Source organism: Cryptomeria japonica, chromosome 4 (assembly GCF_030272615.1).
Source record: "Cryptomeria japonica chromosome 4, Sugi_1.0, whole genome shotgun sequence".
Classification (NCBI taxonomy): domain Eukaryota; kingdom Viridiplantae; phylum Streptophyta; class Pinopsida; order Cupressales; family Cupressaceae; genus Cryptomeria; species Cryptomeria japonica.
The window spans coordinates 338,363,031-338,383,920 of NC_081408.1; positions in this window are offsets into that span (position 1 = coordinate 338,363,031).

The following is a 20,890-nucleotide window of genomic DNA, read 5'->3' on the forward strand; positions in this document are numbered from 1 at the left end:
AGGCCAAACTCATCCTTGGGAGGGTAGATTGGCCTTGGGGTGAAGGGTTGTTTGACAGCCTTAGAGTGAGAGGCTCTCTTTGGAAGAGAGTGATCTCAAGGGATTTTTGTGACCCTTGCTGCATAGTCATTGTTTATGCATTTGGGGGTCATAAGGGGAGATTTGATGGCTTGTATGTCTTGGGGGTCATAAGGAATGGTTGAGAAAATTTTGGAACTTGTGATGTGTTTCTTGGTTGCCTTGCAATGGCATTGTGTTTCTACTACTTGCAATTTCTCCTCAAGGTACTTAGTCCACCTTCACCCATATAAAAATCATGTGTGATGATGTTAAGCCTTGGGATGGGAATGTGTTTGTTGTGAGTTTGCCATGCTTGTTTGTGTATTGCTTGTGTGTAACCCATTTAGGTCTTGATTCTCCAAGCTCGGGGGTGGCTTCTAGGAAGCCTAGGCTGGGAGGTGAGCCTCCATGGTCACAACCTTAAAGCTTTGTATTGCAGGTTTGCTTGGATAAAGGAAGGATAGAGAAGCTAGGAGTGATAGTTTTATTATGGTTTTAGTTTCAAAAGAAAAATGTATTTATTTTTGGAAGCCCTCATTTAGTAGAAATGAGAGGCTAAGCTGGGTATTCACCCTTTTGCAAAAGTTACTATGTTGGAAATAAAAGTATTCTTTATACCATGTTTTATCATAAAATGAAATGCACTATTTTATTAAATTTTTTCTTGCAAGAAAGAAATGAAAATAAATATGGAGTATGTTTCTATAGTTTTGAGTTAATATCTATTTGCATTTATTTCTTGAAATATAAAAGTTATTTCTACCTTTTTATGCATATTGTAAAATGATGGAAATTAATGAAATATTAAAGCATGAATGTTAGGAAGAGAAAAATAAACATTTACCTCTATTTATTTATTTCAAAATGCAAAATATTGTAGATAGGTTTTTAAATGTGTATATTATTATTTGCATCATCATGTAGCCTTGGATTAAATGATTTTAGACTATCATAGTTGCTGCTGTAATTTATTTATTTCTGCTATTTATTTCTTTTAAAAATGCAGAAAATAAATCTAGACTAATTAATATATCTCTAAGGTCAACTATGTAACATTAAAAATGAAAAGAAATACATATATTCCAATATGCGACAATCTGCTTTAATGCTTTAAAAGAAAATATATGTTTTAGACAATAGGAAATATTATAACTTCATATTGATAAGATTTAAGAAAAAAAAATAGTTAGTTCTAAAAAGCCTTGTTAAAATGATCAAAATAGGTATTTTCATTAAATATAATCATACATTTTAAATCTATTGATAAAGGAAAAAAAATTTATCTGGTTATTAAAGTTGTTGGTTTTCTTTATTTATTTACCAGTCTTTTAAGACCCCTGTATATTTTAATATATACATTTTAAAGTGAGAAAATATATAGATATATTGTTGTTTGTTTAAAAAAAATTTAAAAAAAAATTTAAGATGCAGAAAACTCGCACTCCGCAGGTTGCCCCGAAGCCGAAGCTCCCGCGAGCTCCCTGAGCGGCACGGGTCCTCTATGGGCCGAGGCCCACAGGGGTTCCGCGGTGCCACTAAGGGCCGCATCTCACAGGGATGCCACGGCGTCACTGCAGGCTGCAACCCACAGTGGCGCCCACGGCGCCTCTGCAGGTAGCGCAACCCCCTCCCGCGGCCACTGTCAAAACTCGCGGTCCTTACGTAAAATAAGAATCCATCACCATGAATGTTTTTCCCGCCATTGCTTCATCTGGAACCTGCATAACACGAAACCCTAACCCAAATTTTGGGTTAGGGTAAACAAGAGTTAGTTTAAAAAAAAATAGAATGGATTGATTGTTTTTATAGATTTTATATTAGGTTAGTTTAATTTTTAATATATTTTAGTAGATATAAAAAGGGGGGGAAACCCTATTCAAAATTCGAATAGGGTAACCCCATTCATACTTAGAGTTAATAGAATTTTTATCAATGAGTTTATTGCTAATTATTTTAAAAAGGGTTATTTAGTTTAGTTATATCTTATAATTTAACTTATATATTTCCCCTTTTAATTATTTCTATGCTATATATATATATATATATATATATATATATATATATATATATATATATATATATATATATAGGTATGTTTACGTTTATATATATATATATATATATAAAGGTTTCGGTTTGAATTCCTTTGGGAGTATTTTATTATTGAGTATTTAATAAAATACTTGTGTAAATATTTAGCCATAGGGGACTATTTTTAGTCCACACTAATTTTGGTTTTTCGAAATTAAATTTTATAGGGCAATTTTTCTTATGGTTTTAGTTAACCCTTTAGTCGATTTTTGTCGCATTTTATACTTGCTCAATTGATTATTAAATTTAATAATCTAAGTGCTAGTATTAATTTATTTATTCCTAGAGCACTTGAATGATTAATTGAGATTATTAGTATCTCTTGTCAATTTAGTTAAAGATCATTTGTTTAAATTAATTTATTAATTAACGAAATAGTAATGACACCTTTGGATAATTATTTTCCGCATTTAATAATTTTTGCATGCATGATTAAGTTAGTTAGATTAACTTTAGTAAACAACTCTTTTATTTCCAAAGTTAAACCATAGTTAAGACAAGACTTGATTATTGCATCTTTATTTTAGCACATTTAGTTTTATTAGGATGTTTTTAAAAAAAAAAAATTGTTTCGTTTTTGCCCAAAAGTTTGGGCATGACACCTTGCAGGTTGTTCATCTAAAACTTCAGTCAGGGCAACCCTCTGCAATGCTCTCTTTTTTTATTTATTTGCATTTTTTGTGTGTTCAAATTTTTCATAGTAATCACGAAATTGAAAATCTGGGCTTGCTAAAGCAATTGAATGTTTGAAAGGTGAAATAGCGGAGGCTCTAGTTCCACCTATGCCTGTGGTTTTAACTAATGCATTATGAGGAGTACCAACAACCATTCCTGATCCTATCCCACTATCACTTGCATGTGTAATTTTTATAGTCTTTTGAGGGGTCTATTCTGAAGCTGCAAATGATAGATTCGTAGTAGCAGTGGCACTAGATATAGGATTCTGAATAGTATGAGTATCTACCACTAGTGGCCTCTTGTGAGAGATATTTTTTTGTTGCACTTGTCCAACATCAAGACAACTAGTATCAGTAGTAGTACCCATGCCAACCCCACCAATCGCAGTGGCACTTGACTGAACAATAATAGGAATACTATCCCCAAATTTCCCACCAGTGGCAGTGGCACTTGATTCACCACCAAAGGGAATACCATGATGTGGTGGTGGTTGTGAATTTGAACCTCTAACAAATGCAGGTGGACCTAGAGGGTAACGAGTAGCACCTTTCCGTTATGAATCTGACAAATCAAGTCCAATGACTAGTTTAATAGGAGCATTTGATTTTCAATCTGATAGAAGTTGTACCTCAAGTGGAAACCAAATGCCTTCTCCTCTAGGACCTAGACCACCACCTTCAAAAGCCATTTTTTCCACAATGTTTGCCCCTTTGCTATATTTTTCTTTCATGGACTCATTGACTCCACCTAATATTGCAGGGACTATAGTAGTTGTTGGAGTGGCCTCAACCTCATACTCATTTTCATCATCACTCTTGTCATATGTTGTTGTGGGATTCTCCATATTCCACAATTTTCTAAACTCTACATCCTTGTCGATGGTCTCAAATTCAGCACTGGTCTTTGGTTCACCGAGATTCTTCCTCATAGTCCAAAAATCATTTATTCTGGTTTGAATCCAACATATGTCTGTACATTCTTGCAGAATTGTTTTGGGAATAGATTTGTTAGATGGATTAGAAAATTTTTGGTAGAAATTGTAGGACCTCCTATTTTGGATGCCCTGTTTTGTTGTTCTCTGTGTGTGCAATGCCATAATTTGTGATGACAATTCATCTATTGAAATGTTATTGTCGGTGGAAATTTCTCCATCTCTTTTTTCACCTCATCCCAGGAGTCTATGTTTCTAAATGTTTCAAGCAATGATTTAATTTCATGTTGACATAACACTAAAGATTTCCTATTTTTCTTAAGACTTGCTTGAACTACATCAATTGAATCATACTACCAAAGACCTCATCACCACAGCTAAAAATTGTCAAAAAATCATGTGCCACATTGAATTATTTTCTCTCAAATGTGAACCCTCCACATGAGAAAGGCAAGGAAGCAAATATGCTCTTCTTTTGTTGACCATGAAAGTGCCTATCTATGCTCTCCAACTGCCATACATATTCCAGTGCAAATACCCTCTCTGTCACATGTATTCGAAGTCTGTAGGGTTTTACTTCTGATCCGTAAAACCTTAACACAGTGTATTCTTCCATGAAGAACCAATCAGCGAATTGTATTTGACTTCCAAGTTGAATGCAATCTCTACAAGACACAAGCAATCTAGGCATTGGAGTGCTTGTAATTTCATTATACGTTGGTGCCAAAAAGAAGTCTACAAAATGGTTGTAGTTATTTCTGTTATCATGCATCCTTATCTTAGGTGTCCATTCATATATTGGACACTCTTTTCTGTTCCGAGTCTTCTCATCAATCTTATAGTTCACAATGTGAAGATTGTTGGTCTTGAATATTGCATGATACTTGGATAGAAGAAGATACCACAAGTAGGATGAAAACTTAAATGTCTTATAGGAACATTTTTTTATCATTAGTAATTGTTTTTGCATGGATTTAACAACATGCTCAACAAAATTATATCTTATTGGTTTACTTACACAATAGATATTAAAAATCATTTCAAGAAGGCTAGCACCCACTTCCTTATCACTTTCCAATCCTAGGCAAAATGTCAACAAGTAAATAGTATCCCGAACCCATGGAACAAAAATATTACAATCATAAGGAAGCTTATGATTCCAATCTAATAGAGTACCACACATTATTAGAGCTTTAATAAATGAATCTCTATGACTTGGATCAAGACTCTCATAATTCTCTGCCAGCTTTCCTAGGTCAATGTGGACGTTTGAGTTTTGTGCTTCAAACCCTAGGTTCAACAAACGAGCAAATTCTCCCTCATTTATGGATAGAATTTCCTCTTGTCTATTTTTATTGATAATTGATTTTTTATCTTCATCATAATTTTCAGCACAAGCCATGACAAATTCAGGGCAAGGGAATACTTCAGGTAACACTATGCTTCCCAATCCAGCATCCCACGATGCGATTTTATTTGTTCTTTGTTTAACATTGTGTTAAAAACAATAAATGTTGCCCTTCTTGGATCTGCCTCCTTATTAGACAATGCATATCTAATTTATATGATACACTTTTCACTATGGATAGTAGGGACATAAATATTATGGTATTCATCAATGAAAATTGGTGTTTTAACCAGTTCGGTTGGGTATTTTTTATTCACTTGGCTTTCTGTTGAACTACTGCTTCCCGGTTTCCCCATCGTTGTTATTGTTAATAATTCAAAATAATCCTAGATACAAGCTTGAAAAATGCTAACCCTCAAATTGAACCAGGAGATTAAAAAAATTAAAAAATTTGGGATGTAGGTGTTTTAGATTTTACCTGAAATTTCTATTTCACTAGATTGGTGCAAACAGACTGTTGCATTCCTCAATCTTGTAGCCATTTCTGAATCTCCCTGGATTTACTAGTTTGTCAATGAAATGAAATACAATTATGAGTCACTTATTTTCAAAACACTGAAAAAGTAATGGCAAAATTTCTAGAATCCTGTTATAATTTTATAAATTATTATTAATATCTATTTGCCACCGAAGGACAAAACCTTCATTTCTTCAGTCTAAATTCTGAGGACAATGGACATGTCACCAAACTCAAGTGACGAGTCACTTTTTCAGACTGGTTTTTAAGTCTTTTTAATCCTTTTCAACTTATGCCCTAAATAGAGCTTAATTATAGTTCATTAAATGTAAAACGTTCAATTCTAGGTCAAGTTCTCATAAATGTGTTTACTTCCCACATTCACACCGAAATCCACCCTAAACCATTGATCTGTGCTCATCCAATGGATGATGGAATCTGTTGTCAGTTATCGTGGGTCTTAGGACTTATGCCATTTTTTGGCCACATCACCAAACTCGAGTCACTCTTAGGGCATGGTTTTGAAGACTTTTTAATCCTTTTCAACCTCTGCCCGAAATAGAGCTTATTACAATTAATTAATTATACAATTACAAATTTAGAATTTATACTTAATTAAATGTTTATCATTTATGAAAGTTATTCTCAGGGGTAAACTAAGCATAAATGACAGAATCAGATTTCAAAGAGCGAATCACAACTCTAATCTAATCAATATTACTCCTAAATTACAATGGAATAATGCAAAATCAATTGAATTATGAAATGAAACTAATTGAAAGTTCCCTCAATTGACGTAGAAAGGCTTCCATTGCTCTTCTCCATTGTTGTTGATGTAGGTGGCTCTCAGGTATTGCACTTGATTTTCTGCATAAGATGACCAACAATTTTGAAGACTATGATTTTGTGATTCTAGATTCTAGCTTGAATTGAGAAAATGATTAATTTATAGATTTTTAACACAAAGGGGGTGAGAAATAGAACTCAAGTGTTGATTAATAGATAACTGAAATTGATTGATCAGTTAACAGAGTTGATTGATTTGTTAACTCAATAGATTGGAGAGCGAACTAAATAGATTGGCTAGTAAACTCAATTGATTGATCAGTAAACTAAATTGACTAGGGAGATGATTGAATTGATGGATTAGTCAGAAAAAGGTGATTGAGAGTTAAAAAGGATGATTGATGAGTTAACTGAGTTAAAGTATTAAACAACTGATTTGATCAATCAGTTCTAATTTTAGCATGTGTTGTAGGATTTTGAAATTAAATTTGATTTTCATTTTCAATTTGGATTTGAATTTGGTCATTTGAATGCTGAAATGCACATGAAATTAATTGAAATTTAGATTTGGTGAAATGTGAATTTGGAAGAAATGAAGTGAAATTCGAATTTGGGGGAAATGAAATGAAATTAGTTGGAAATAATTGAAATTATAATTTGGGGAATTGGAGGAATTTAATTAATTAATTTAAATAATTTAAATGAAATTATTTAAACTTAGGAGATTGAATGAATTAAATAATAAATATTATTTAACTCAGGAAAATATTGCAATTAATTAAATAATTGATATTTAATTTATAATTGAGATAGGGTTAATTGATTAAATGATGAAATGATAGAAATTCGATAATTAGAAATGTTGGATGTGATAATCAGAAGAAATATTTAATTTAATCAAATAATTAAAGAATTACTTAATTAAATAGACAAATAATTAGTGTAAGATCAATGAGACATTTTTTAGGTGTCTACATTTTCCCCTCTTTGAGACAATTTTGAAGCGACATTGTTTCAAAGAAAACCAAAAATTCATGCCCCAGTATGCCTCCGTGACACTAGGGTATAATGACCCCTCGAGAGATGGTTTGTGCATTGAAGGCATGAATGATCTCTTGAAACAAGAAGAATGTTAGATGAAAGATGAAAAATGGTTAATTTAATGTCAGGAATGAGTTTGATTATAGAAAAGAAATGGTTGAAGTGATTTTTAGATTGATTGAATGATAAGATTGATGGGATTGATTTGATAAAGATAAAGTCTAGTTTCAGGAAGGACACATCCTGTATAAGACAAAAATGATTAAAACATCTGGTTTCAGGAAGGATACATCCTATATAAGACAAAGATATATGATCACGTCTAGTTTCAAGAAGGATGAATCCTATATAAGATAAATGATAGATCAAGATTGGATGAATGATAAAATATGATGAAGGTGAGGAAAAATTTATTGATAGATAGAAATGTTGAAATGATAGATGAAAAGATTGAAATTAAGTGATGAGAGAGATCATGCTAGATGAAAGAATGATTGGAAAGAATGATCAAGTAGAAAACTGTTTGATGAGAGAATGATCTGAAGAGATAATCAACATGATGTGATTAGAAAAATGAAATGATATGATTGATGGTGAATATTCTTATTGTCTTTATTCATAGTGCAATACATTTTCATCATTGAGCCTTATTATGTAACAATGAATCTTATTACATCAGGGTATGAGGAACCAAGATATATAGATATCTCATTGCAAATAAACAAACACGTAGAAGACAAGGAATGAACCCTCCATTCTTGGAATTACACTAGGGGTCGAGGTATGTGTGGCATTCACAAGTTGAATGCTCCTATCACAGACACCCACTAGAGCAACTGCCCCAGAACTTCATTGGTTCAAACCAAAAACAACAAACACAGAAAATGGATCATGCCCATCATGACTCCTCTAGTCACTTTTTGGACATCCTTGAGTAGATAAAAGCAATGATCTTCGCCAATTTGATAAAAAGAGTCAACCAAAATAGACAAAACTCAGCAGTTGGATTGACTGTGCCTTTGCTTTGATATGTTTGATGTGATTTTGATAATGTCTAGTTTCATAAGTTTTGGACCCCGTTTAAGACTGATCTATCTAGTTTCGAGTGTCCCGATTCTGTTTAAGACAAGATGTTGATCATGTTGATAGTTTGATAGTGATTCGATAGATTAGGTAGTTGATCAGCTTGATTGCAAATGTTTGGTTTAAGATAGTTATATACTTTTTTTGACTTTGTGCGAAGTGTTTGTTGGATAGCTGCTAAAATATTTGATTTTGCAAGACATGTTATTGTAAGTTTTTGATTGATTTTTCAATGTTTTTTGTATTTTGTGGATTGATATTTGATTTATTTATTTTGATTTTTGAAACATGACCTGCCATTAATTGATAAATATAAGACCAACTTGGACAAAATCCAGTAGTCATACTGATCTATGTCATTGTTTTCATTTGTGTGATCATTGATAGGAACGTCTGGTTTCAAATAGTGAGTACCTCATATAAGACCAATTTGTCTGGTTTCGAGTATACCCTTGATTGTATAAGACATGTTGATGTTTGATAGAGTTTGATCGATAGATTGATTAACAAGACATGTGATCAGTTTGATTGTATATTTTGAGATTTTGCTTGTTGTTGATTTGATTTGATGGATGGCCCATGCTTTCTTTCTTTGATTTTCAGATTTGTTGTTTAACTTTTGATTTTTATGGATGAAAGGACAACGAGTTGACTTTGTGGCTAATCATGATGATTAGCCATTAACGACTCATTAGGAGGGGGATTAGAGGAAATGTTAGGTGGGATTTATATTTGTAGGAGAATTTGACTAGGAGAGAGAATGAGTGGAGGGAATAAAAAATTAGAAGAATAATGTTAAATGAGTTTAGGGAGTTTCTAGAAGAATTTATTAGGTTAATGATGAATTAAGAAAATGATATCCATTTTTTGGAGAATTTTTAATTCCTCCAATGCATCTTGTAGAGTGTGGAGATACAAAATGCCTTTAGGGCATATTTATTGGTCTCCACACCCTCTCTTGGAGCTTGTGTGAGCTCACAAGTAAATCATAGCCCTTCATCTTGAATTAATCCTAGCCATTCATTTTCCTCTCCTCTTCCTATAAAATAGGGCTCCATTCCTTCATTCAGAACATCTTGAAATCCAGTAAGCTTATGCTGCCCTTTTGAGCCCAGGAAATCATCTTGGAAACTTGATCATCTCATCCTTATCATTCATCCTTATCATTTGTGCACAATATTGGAGAGCCATCCACATCCAGCAATCAAAGGAGCACATCAAGTGGAGCATTATCAAGGGGCACCTTCACTTCATCAAGCTCAATCCGAAGGAGAAGGTAAAATAGCAAGGTGAAATGGTCTTTTAATGATATTTTAGCATTCTGCATGTTTATTTCGTTATGTTTTGATCAGTTTACCTTTCAAATCTGTTTTTCCCTCTTCAGAGAGTTTATCAGTGATAAAATAATACTAGTCAGAGTATAAGTCATATGCCATGTAGGGCAATAAACAACAAAGTATAAACAAAAGCATAAACTAGGCTTATCCATCCAAGGGCTACACAGAATAGACAAAAAACTCCTCCACATGCAGAAAGTTATTTCTTTTTCCCTTGGCTCTTCTTAGGGAGCATCTTTCTAGCCCATTCCTTAGTGAGGAACTTAAACAGGCCTTTGTAGTTGTCATCCTCCTTGCCTTTCCCTTTGGCTATGCTTTCCTGCAATAGGCACAACGTAGTAGCCGAGCATCTCATAACATTCAGAGCAAACTTGGACACATCCTACATCTTGGACTCTGTTGCCTCTAGTCTGCTAGTGATCACTTGCACATTGTTAGAGAGGGCCTCTATCTTTTTCTCAAGCTCTGCCAGGTTGGAATCCTTTTCCTTCACGCTGCTGGCCTCTTCAACGACCAACATTTTTTCCATCCTAAATGTTGGGGAGGGAAAATTGGATGGCTCTGGACTCTTGGAGGATATGGGGCTTTCAGAAATCTAGGTGGAGCTCACAGAATGAGGGGTCGGGTTGTGCTAGGCCAGGGGATTTTTAACAGTTAGAATGGAATTGCCTGTGTTGTGTGAGGAGGAGGGGTCTCTCAGGGATTTATCTGAGGGTTTAGAGGCTAGTCTGCTAGAGCGATGGGGGTATTGGCTTCTTCAGTAATTTCCAAATCAGAGTCAATCTCTTGGATTTTGACTCCTTTGGGGGTTCTAACCTCCTCCGAGGAGAGATTCTTGGTTTTCTTGCTAGAGGAGCCAATTTTCGGGTGCTGAGGGCTTGAATCATTAATGGTAGGAGGGTGGGTCGAGGGACCAACATTCTGCACAGAAATGGAATGAGGCGGGTAGAGGGCAAGGTGAAAGTTATACAGGAAGAGAATAAGGCCTTGATGCAGGATGGGAAAGTCTTTCCCTTTTTTCTTAGCTTTGGCTATATCTTTAATATTAGCATCCATAGAATGCAATAAAAAGAAAGGAATGGAAATGAGGTCTTTATTCCTCAAATGGTTAAGGAACAGGAGATGGTAGTAGTAGAAAATGCCATACCTTCATGCCAGCGTAAAATACTTCATCATGATATAGAAGACCTCATCCCACGGGTGAGGGAGCTCCTCCCTGTTGAATCCTCCTACCCTCTTGATAAGGTTTTCGCCCTAGCGGAAGAACTGGTTAAGGCTGGTAGAATCTGCAATGCGGCTCTACGTTTTCCATTTTCTACCCTCCATCAAAAGGCCCGTCGCCTGAGCTATAACCTCTTCATTGATTTTTAAAGAGATTCTCCCATGGTCACCCTTTTGTCCTCCCAGGAAGTCATAAATTGTCTGGAAAGTCCTTAATCATTACCCTTCATACTTTCCATGAATTTGTCAATACCACCTTCAGCGCACACAAACCAGGCTACTGATTTAGCTTTGAACTCATCCACTTTATTGAGTTCCAGTCTGAGCCCATCCCCCCCCATTCTTGAATCCTCCAATTTAATAGATTGAGAATCACTTACAGCAAAAACACAAAGTTGAAGCAAGCTTAAGGCAGAATTGTTAAAATAATTGTGTTGAACTTGGAATAAACGGTTGTAATAATCGGACTGATTATTATCCCTTAAGATCCCATAGATATAAAAAGCCGAAGATCTACTCAGAATGTGCGAGCCTTCATTCAAGCCAATGTGAGTTGATAGGTCCCCAATGCCGCCTTTATTGTCACCAGTTGGCTCCATCCGGGTAATAATTAGGGAGTAATCATTCCCGATGTCTGTACTTTCATCATAAATCCATCCCATATGGTAGTGGTGACTCAGCCTGCCTTTGATACGTGGCCGTCTAGGATAGAAATTGGTGGGATTCCCATGCCAATTTGAAATTTGAATAAAGTTTTCCTTCATCATCGAGCAGATAGGACGGTCCCTTCCTACGTAAAGGCCTTTTCCTTTTCCAAGATTTCCTTAGTGGTGACCAGCCACAGACTGGGGTCCCTCCAGCATCATAAGCCATTTTGCAGCCTTCCGTTAGCCACCATGGAATCGACAGCTCTATTTCCTTCTCTGAAGATGTGGCAGATAGTGAAGTCCTCCATCTTGACTAGGAGGCACCTGATATCCCTCAGAATGGGTTCCACTCTCTACCCTGCCGATGAGTTCCCTTTGATAGAGTCCACAATGATTTGAGAGTCTCCTTCAATTTCCAAATGTTTTATTCCTATGGAGTTAGCCATTTTCAGACCCCAAAGGAGGGCCATTCCTTCAGCTTGAGTGACTGTATTATTCCTTAGGTTGCCAGCATAGGCTGCAACTGTGTTCCCCAGATGGTCCCGAATGACTCCACCTCCTGCTTGACAATTGCTTTGAGCTGAACCATCAAAATTCAGTTTAAACCAGTGTAGCCTGGGGGTTGACCATTTGGTCATCCGTCTCTTATTCTTGGTACTATTGTTGAAGCGATCAAAGCCAAGGGGGAGCTTCCAACAAACAAAAATCCTTTTCTCAACCTCATTGGGAGGATAAGGGGGATTTTCCATTTTGTAACTTCTAAGTTTTTCAGAGATCATCTTAAAGCAAATGTGAGCCACAATGTCCGGGGGGGTCTCAGTGTCTCTGAAAATTCTGTTGTTTCTTTCTCTCCACAAGGCCCAGCAGATGTGCGGTGGTATTTGTTTCCATAGTTGAATGATGAGGGGATGATGGGAGGGGAGGGTCCCAATCAAAAGAAAAAAAAATTATATCCTTCTAGAAGACCCAACAAAGACCTCATTTCTGAAGAGTAATAGACCAAATATGAGCAGCAAAGGGATAGAGGACAAAAAGGTGGTCAATCAATTCCTCATCATCTTTACATAGACTGCGTCTATTGGGGAGATGGAATCCCCTCTTCTTCAAGTTATCAAGCATGAGGGTTTTACCATGCATGAGGGGCCACCAAAAGAAATTGATTTTAGGGATTAGTTGCGGGTTCCAAACTTTCTTCCAGCATTCAGCATCCATAGGGTGCTTAAGGAGCTGATTGTAAGCATATTTGACCGAGAAAGAACCTGATTGGGTCTCTTTCCAGATGAAATTGTCTTCATTTGGGGCCAGGGGGATTCTGGTTTTCGATAATATGTGTTGCAGATCCTGAGTAAGGGGGACCAGGTTAGGTCTGTTGCTCCAGATGTGAACAATGTCCTTCCAACAAAAAACTTCTTGGTACCAAATAATCCGTAATATAATCCCCCAGGATACCTTTAAGGTGGTTCATGATTTGATGGAAGCGAGTGTTGACCAAAGGCCTATCCTTTGTCCAAAAGTCCTCCCAGAATCTCACCTTTCTATCATCTCCTAGCTACCATTTCAGACCTTCTCTAACCATCACTCTACTCTTTAGGATGTTGTTCCACAATTTGGATCCTTGGGGAAGGTTGGTTGTATTCAAATTATAATAGAAATGCTCCCGGTCCAGGTACTTGGCTTTGACAATGTTGCACCAGTCCGCCTCACCTTTAGCCAAAGTCCATCCAATCTTGGCAACTAGTGCCTTATTGAGGGCATTAATATTTCTTATGCCCAAACCTCCCAATGATTTGGGTAAACACGTGGTATCCCACTTGCCCAGAGCAAAGCATTTTTTCTCTTCCAAGCCAGTCCATAAGAAGGTTTTTTGGATTTTCTCAAGTTTTTCCCCCATGGTCCCTGATATTTTAAACATGGAAAGGAAGTACAATGGAATTCCCTATAGGGAGGCTGCGAGAAGCTGGAGGTTCCCTGCACTACTGAGGAATTTCCCTTTCCATCCCGCAAGTTTTTTCTGCATTCATTCCAAAATAGAGTTCTAGAAGGTGGGGGTGACTTCCTTGACTATGAGGGGGAGACCTAGGTAGGTCCCCAGAAGAGTTGCCTCTTTGCATCTAAGGATGGAGAGAATTATGAGTTGGAGGTCATTTGGAGTGTTGAAGAAGTAGAGATTACTCTTATCATAGTTGATGCATTGTCCCGAAGCCTTGGCATAGTCAGCAAGTAGGATCTTCCACCCTTTAGCCTCCATGACAGAAGACTTACCAAATAGGAAAGTGTCATCCACGAACTATTGAATATTAGAGGGGGGGAATGTGGAGGCTGCTTTGAACCCTTGGAGCCTACCATTGGTGACCAGATGGGCCACATTTCTTCTTAAGACTTTAGCTATCATGATAAACAGATAAGGGGACAGAGGGCCACCCTGTCAGATACCTTTTTCTGCTTTGAAACAACCCCTAGGAGTCCCATTAATCAAAACCAAGAATTCAACCATGGTAACACATTCCCGAATCATACTCACCATTTTTCGGTTAAATCCCAGTTTTAGAAGCAGTTTGAAAAGAAACTCCCAATAAACCCTATCATAAGCTTTAGATATATCAAGTTTAAAGGCCATACCTGGTAATTTGCTCCTATCGATGGAGTGGATTATCTCATGAGTAGCAATGGCAGCATCCAAAATTTGGTGCCCTGGGACAAAGCCTTTCTGGGACGGACTAATAAATTTTTCCAAGAAGGGTTTAATCCTATTCATAAGGACCTTGGAGAGTATCTTATAAATGGTATTGTAGAGGCTTATGGGACGATACTCCTTCAAGTAGCTAGGTGTAGTGGTCTTGGGGATGAGGACAATGAAAGTGTTGTTGATCTTTTTTAGCAATCTCCCCGTCTTGAAGAAATCTTGAACAACTTTGGTGACATCGTAGCTAACAATGTCCCAAAAATCTTGGAAGAATGTCGGGGAGAAATCATCCGGGCCTAGAGTCTTGTAGGCCCCCATAGCAAAGATAGCCTGGTGCACTTCATCAATGGATATGGGGGCCATAAGTTTCCGATTGTCATCCTCATTGATGACCATCGAAAGTTTACTAACAAGGTAGTTCTGGAGCAGAGAATCACTTCCACCATTATCTGCATATTGTCTAGTGAAAAAGTCCACCACACTCTATCCAAGAAGAGAGTCTTCAGAGATTTCTTGGCCTATTTCATCCTTAATAATTTTGATATGGTTCCTTCTCTTGTGGATACAAGCTGATCTGTGGAAGAAAGTAGAATTTTTGTCCCCTTCCTTCAACCACTGGGTCCTAGATCTTTGCTTCCAGTACACTTCTTCCTTGGAGAGGGTATCTTTCTAGCTCTTGCGGCACTCTTCCTCCTCCTTCAAAATGGGGTCTAGGGGGTTACCGGTATCCATAATATTATGAAGTTGTTCCAGTCTGGACCCCAGGTCCTTCTTTCTTTTGAAGATGTCTCCAAAGGTGGTCCTATTCCAACCTTTGACTTCCCTGCTAATTAGCTTTAATTTCTCCATGATTTTGAACATGGTAGTCCCTTGGATCGGGGTGGTCCACCAACATCTAACCAGCTCCCTGAAGTCAAGATGAGAGGCCTACATGATCTCATAGCGAAAGGGGGGGACCCTAGTAGGGTCTGTCTTTCCAGTGGAGAAGAAGAGGGTTGTGGTTAGACGCAGTCCTTGGGAGGGTTTTCGAGTAAGAGCTATGTCTGATGTCCCAATGGGTGGAAATCAAGAATCTATCCAGTCTAACTTTTATAAGATGTTTACCTTTCCTATTGTTCGACCAGGTGAAGCGAGCACCCTATAGGTCAATATCCATAAGGCTAGAAGCATTGCTAAAACTGGCTAGGTCGCCCATGCTGTCAGAGAAATCCTCAAGGCCTCCACACTTTTCAGAGGGGTAGAGGAGGGAATTGAAATCTCCCACAAGCATAAACTGAGCCTTCTAATTAGTCACAATGATATTAGAAATTTCCTCCCATGGGAGTCATCTCCCTGACCTAGAGTTGGGAGCATAGATATTGAACATCTACCAAATTGTTCTCCGTAATGAAGAGAAACCGCTAGGAAATTTTGGGAGCTAGCAAAAAGCTTATCTTTCATTTTAATGGGATCCTAGAGGGTAGCAATACCCCCAGAAGAACCCAAAGCATCTACATATAGATAATCCGCTCCAGGACAAAGTTTACCAGCAACCGAAACAAAGGTTTGAAAGGGCATCTTGACTTCCTGAAGAAGGCAAATGTCAATTTTCATCTCCAGAATGAGTTGTTTTATGGCGAACTGCTTCTAGGGGTTGTTCAGACCCCTTATGTTCCAAGAGAGGAACTTCATTTCTTACTTTTGTTAAGTCCATCCAGGATCATTTGTCTGCCCTTTGTAATGTCCCTTGCCATTACCTTGTGTCTCAAGACTCTTTCTGAGGGTCTGCCAACTTTATTTTCATTTCCCCCCACATCCGCTTTCTTAGCCTTGAGTTTCTTCTTCTGGGTTATCCATTCTTCATTATCCATCCGAGGAGATCTCAGGGGGGATACTTTCAGTGGAGTTTTTAGGGTATTTCTAGGGTGCGCATCTCTATCCCCTGTTGCAGGGGAGAGAGGGGTGAAGAGGTGGGAAAGATAACCTCAGTCATAAGAGGTTTAGCCATAACTGGACTAGGGGCATGAAGGAAAGGGGGGTGGGGGAAGCAAATAGATGGGGGTTGGGGGACAGGTTGAGGGCTATCACCTATGGGATCTCCCCCTCTTCTAGAGGAATGCTTGAATTTTTGTCTAGCTCCGCTGGGGATTTTAAAATCTCTAGGATCTTGTCTATGTGAGGGTAATCCACAGACATTTCATTCACAGTAGTCAGCTCAAGGGGAGCCGAGGATGATGGATCACCAGGGTTGATGGGCTTGGCCCAGATGGCTTTATTTTTGAGATTGGGTTCCGCAACCACGAGGTCTTTACATTCAATATAGGAATGACCGTGATTATTGCATTTCTGGCAAAATAGGGTGGCATTTTCGTACACAATAGCCTAGGACCATTTTCCCCATTTTGATTTTAGGGAGATAAAGTTTGGGAGAGCCTTGTTAATAGTAACATTAACACAAAAACGAGCATACACCAGCCTATATTTGGTGAGAGTGACCTCCGCAGAGGGGGCGGTCATCCAGGAACACAGATTCAAATGTGTCGTAGGCGGGAGAGTTACAAAGGGAAGGCGGGGTTTTTCTTCTTTTTTTTGGAATTGGTTATTGAGTTGGTATGACATTTGTGTAGATAATTCATTGGTCTTTGTTTGAAGAGTTGGATGAACCTGTCTTTTTCAATAGGATATGCAGTAGGCATTCTTTCATGCACAATTTATGCTAAAGCCTCATTATTTTCAAACCAATTCAGCTGTGGTAGACCTTCTTGCCCCCAGTCTTTCAAGTGTGGGTGTATGAGGAAAATAGATTTTGGTTTCAAAGTGTGACATGAGCGGGTGCTATGCCTATTTTTATTGATGCACTTGAAGATTATGATAAAGCCAACCAGGTGTTGCTCGCATTAGCTGGTGTTATGCTTGTTTTTATCACCACATTTGCATTTGATGATGGCACACATACAATTGTTGACAAGTTTCTTTGTGTAGTATGATCTGGATTGGTGATTCCATTGGTAATGGGTTCATGAACAACTTGTATAGAGACATTGAGATCATGAGGGAGACTAGGAAATATGGTAGATTCATTTGAGAGGGAATCTTGTGAGAGAAATGGATGATTATGACATGGAAATGAAAGGAAAGAGTGATCTTCATAAGGATCTGAAAAAATAATGGGATCTTGTTTAGAACATGAAAGTGAAGGAATACTTCAATCTTGACTTGGAAAGAGATTATTAGGAAGGATGGAATGGATGTCCTCATCTTGCTTAGGAGGTTGATGTTGGATGGAACTTGAAAGAACATCTTGCTCTTGAGAAACAAGGGTGCTATTATGAGTGGTATAGAAAAGAATGAGGGGATCATTATAAGATTCTTGATAGATGGAGTCTTCATAAAAAATTGTGTAGGATGAAAGGGTTTGTTCTTGATCTTGATTTATTTCATGACTAATTTCTTCTGATTTTGGATTTTGGTTGAAAGGGATTTGATTTTGGTGGAAAGAGGTTTGGTTTTGGTTGAAAGAGGTTCGATTTTGGTTGAAATGGGTTTAATTTTGTTTGAAAGGGGTTTGATTTGGACTGAGGTAGGAATGATTTTGTCGAAGAATGAAGGTTGGCATGTTTGAATGGTCTCACGAGAAAAAGAAGGTTGGCCTAATAATGATTCCCTCATGCTTATCACCTCCCTCATCATATTTTCTAACCAGCCCCTATGGTTTCTAGGACTAGTCATGTCTCTCATTTGTTGTTGCAAAGTATTGATCTACTGAGCTAAGGTTTCCATGGATGATGATGGGATAGGAATGGAAGGGATGAATTCTCCACATTCCCTATGAAATGCATAACGTCAATCCATGATGTTTGCTTGATTGGTTTGGACCTAGGATCACATGTAAGATGTTTTATCCATTTCTTGGATGTTGCAAAAGTTTGATTTGATGTTTGATGTTGATGTTGAAACTTGACCTTGTTGAGGGTGTTTGATCTTGTTGATGTTGAAACTTGACTTTGTTGAGGGATTCGATCTTGTTGATGTTGATTTTGCAAAGACACAATAGTAAGCACATAAAATAATATTAAACAAAGAGAGCACTTGTTTGAAGGATTTTTTCAAACCCTTGTGAATGTTGAGATCTTTTTCAAGACCCCATTTTGTTTTTGATAGTATTTTGGCAATTTGATAGCACATCAAGCAGACTCTCCTAATGGTCAAAAGGTGACAAGTATTACCACAACCCACATCTTGATACTCTGTCATCTCAAACAGCCCTGTCACACCCTAGGGTGCGCCCATTTTTTTGCCTTTTTCCAGAAATTAGACCAAAAAATATTGCTCCTCAATTGGCCTATTATCCTGGGAGATATATGGTAAGTGTCTTGGGGGCGGATTATTCCCCACCCTTGCACTGTGATAAAACAAGTTTCTAGTTACTGACTTAGCTAGGCTTCTAATTTCTATGGTGTTTAGACAGGGTTTTGTTCAAGTGGTCACAGTCAGCAGCATTTTATACTCCATTGAGGGAGGTCTCCCAGTCTGTAGAGGTTAGGCTCTATAGATTTTAACATACCGTATAGGCACTAAGGGAGGCATAACGCCATTGTGACAACATGTATCACTGGTCACATATGATTTTCATCCCATACGCATCTATTTATAGTGGCTTGGATTACTTGGCTTTAACAGTTGCCACTTAGGTCATTCCCCTCTCACCGGCCTTAATGGCGCCCTAAGGGCAACTAAGGAGGGCAGGCCTTCTAAAGGATTTAATTGCAAGAAATAAATGAAAGCATGAAAGAAGAGTGTCTAGCTATTTGATCACCCATTGAAGGGGAGAGCATAATACCTATCCCTTCGAAGACATGAAAAACAAGGCTTCTTTTTAACCTTTTATCACAATTATTCTCTAATCCATTTGGAGATGTTGCTCCAAAAATGCATGGGGTTCAATTTTAACTTTCATCACAATTGTGAAAAAGAAGACAACTTTGTTTGTGGTTTATTTTATTAGCACCAAATTGAAGTGTTTCTAAACTACCCCTATAGAAAATGATGTTAGTAAGCACATGGTGGGCTATCTAGCCTAATTTTTTCTTTTCTCGGTTACAAATTTTAAAAATATCGAAAATATAATTTTCAGTATTTTTCTACGTGTTAGTAAACCGCATTTTTGGAGGTCCTCAGAGCATTTTGAGCCCTAAAAACTTGGGATGGTCCTTTAAGGAAGTTCTCATTTGCAATTTTGAGTTCAGAGTAAGCGGTTTACAATTTCGAGTATGGAGTGAAAAGTTATGACTTTTCAAAGTTGGATACAAATTTAACCTCTCTATTTTCAGAAACAAAGGCAATTACTGACAGAAAACACAGAGCAAGTGAAATGGGAGCATTATACCCTATTCCTGCAAATGTGAATTAATATCTAATCAATTGTGAACCGATATGATATCAATTGCGAACTATTGACTAAGCAATTGTGAATTTCTGACAGAGCAATTACAAATTTCTGACAAAGCAATTGTGAATTTCTGAAAAAGCAATTGCGCATCAGTTAGGCTAAAATTTTATTTTTTATTTTTTTAATTTAGACAGAAGGAAAAGACAGAAGATAGAATTTTTCGGTTTCTTTGATATTATTTTTCCTCCTGGCACCTACAATTTTGAAAGTCACCTTTCCTGCCATTGGGTTAGAACCATTTTATGCAAAAAAGGGAAATCTCCATAATTTAATAATTTTTCTAGGTTAGGTGCGCAAGATCACACAATAAAGACATGAAAAAGAAATTTTTAATTTTGCAACCCTTTAAGTCAATTGCGAGCTATTTTAGCAATTGCGGTGCAACATCAAAGCAATTGCGAAGTAATGTGATGGCAATTGTGAGTTGTTATTAACAATTCCAAATTTTTGCATATGCAATTGCGAACTGAAGATTCATGTGCACATATGGATATGCAAAATCAGTCAAAATAGAAAGCGAAGGTTAGAATGATTTCACATTGGGTTCACCAAATGTTCTCAGGGGTAAAATAAGCGTAACTGACATAATCAGATATCAAAGAGCGAATCACAACTCTAATATAATCAATATTACTCCTAAATTACAATGGGATAATGAAAAATCAATTGAATTATGAAATGAAACTAATCAAAAGTTCCCTCAATTGACATAGCAAGGCTTCCATTTCTCTTCTCCATTGTTGTTGATGTAGGTGGCTCTCAAGTATTGCACTTGATTTCGTGCATAAGATGAACAACAATTTTGAAGACTATGATTATGTGATTCTAGATTCTAGCTTGAATTGAGAAAATGATGTTTAATTTATATATTTTCAACACAAAGAGGGTGAGAAATAGAACTCAAGTGTTGATTGATAGATAACTAAAATTGATTGATCAGTTAGCATTGTTGATTGATTTGTTAACTCAATAGATTGAAGAGTGAACTAAATAGATTGGCTAGTAAACTCAATTGATTGATCAGTAAACTAAATTGCCT